We start from the raw sequence: 1,620 nt of genomic DNA, 5'->3' as shown, positions 1-1,620 counted from the left end.
GCAATCCTGTCTTATGTCTTTCTCTAACATGGGACTGGCATTTTGAGGTGAATATCATGAGGCATTAATTTTGAGAGAGACTTTAAAGTTCAGATAATCCATTTCATGGTGTTGAAGAAAGTCCCGTAAATCAGCCAAACAGGAAAAAATAATATGCATTGGAATTTGTCATGATTGTCCTTATTTATGTAATGTTCTGAATCAGAGAAATTTTGGGAGCTTTTTCAAAATTATTTTACTTAACCTGAAATCTTGATTATATTGTCTTAAAAGTATTTTATACAATGTTTATAGAAAGTTACCCAGAATTAAATTAAACTGTATAAACATTTTCTAAAAGTAGAGAAAATAAAGTAAAATAGTTTAGGCTACTAAATACTGAATATACTAAAATGAAAATAATAAAATAGCTGTATACAAATTAATTAACTATGATAAAGGTACAGTACTTTTTGAATAAAACAATGTAATAGTGATATACTGAGTTATGTTGTAGATAGCTGGAGAACTAGAAAGCTGGATAGCTGGATAGATGACAGACGGATGATAGAAGATAGATAGATGATAGATAGATAGATAGATAGATAGATAGATAGATAGATAGATAGATAGATAGATAGATAGATAGATAGATAGATAGACAGACATAGATAGATGAGAGAGAGAGAGAGAGATGATAGGATTGATGATTGATAGATTTCAGTGACAAATGATATGTAACAGGAAACATAGAAATATAGAACAGCATAGAAGTTATGTAAAAGTTTGGATATATGTGAGGTCCCTAAGAACAAAAATTTTCTACCTAAAAATGATTGCTGAAATAATGATTCTCCTGGAAATATTAGGGGTCTAGACTGATAGTATAAAGCAAATAAATCTTGCACAGAACTTATGAAACATTTATTAGGGTTGGATTTTGAGACATATGTGTGCATCTTGGAGATGGATTGGGGTTTGAAAAGTATTATAGTAGCAAGTGGGTTCTTGCTTCCTTTAGTATTTTTCATACTAAAAGAAGCAAGAACCCACCTGCTACCATAATGAATAATACTAAAGGATATATTTTATCCTTTAGTTAATATTTCATAGCCAGCAGGAAATAACAAGTGGATTAACTGTTTAGATGCTGGTTGAAATATATTTTAAATATCTTGGAGTATTATTCCACCCCTCTGGAATCTGGAATGAACCATTCTGAAGGAGTGAGGCTCCAACAGATCCCAGAACGGCATCAGCGATCTCTATCCAGAAAAGTGCAGTGCTAGGAACATCTAAGATACTGTGCAAAATCCACAAACCCCCAGGTCTTTGGTAGAGATCCTGAGATTGAGGAAAGCACTTGCTACCCATAAGAGCGAGAAGGAAATTTTTATTCTTCAATTCGATTTTTGTGCCTAAATGAAAGTAGGTGGTGTCCAGAGAAGTCAAAACCAAAATCAATAAATCGATTAAAAATCAATCAAATAAAATCAATGTTCAAGATTTTAGCCTCTGCAGGTCAGCAGATATGAACCCTCTAGAGGTCCCTGTCGCTGTTGCTTCTGCTGAAGAAAAGTGGGCCCAGATCCCTTTGCCTTTTTTACATTGCTACCATCTAGTATAGCGGTCACCATCTGG

This window comes from Pituophis catenifer, unplaced genomic scaffold (assembly GCF_029215685.1).
Source record: "Pituophis catenifer annectens isolate HBS135680 unplaced genomic scaffold, rPitCat1.0.hap2 SCAF_5, whole genome shotgun sequence".
Classification (NCBI taxonomy): Eukaryota; Metazoa; Chordata; class Lepidosauria; order Squamata; family Colubridae; genus Pituophis; species Pituophis catenifer.
This window is presented reverse-complemented; position numbering follows the sequence as displayed.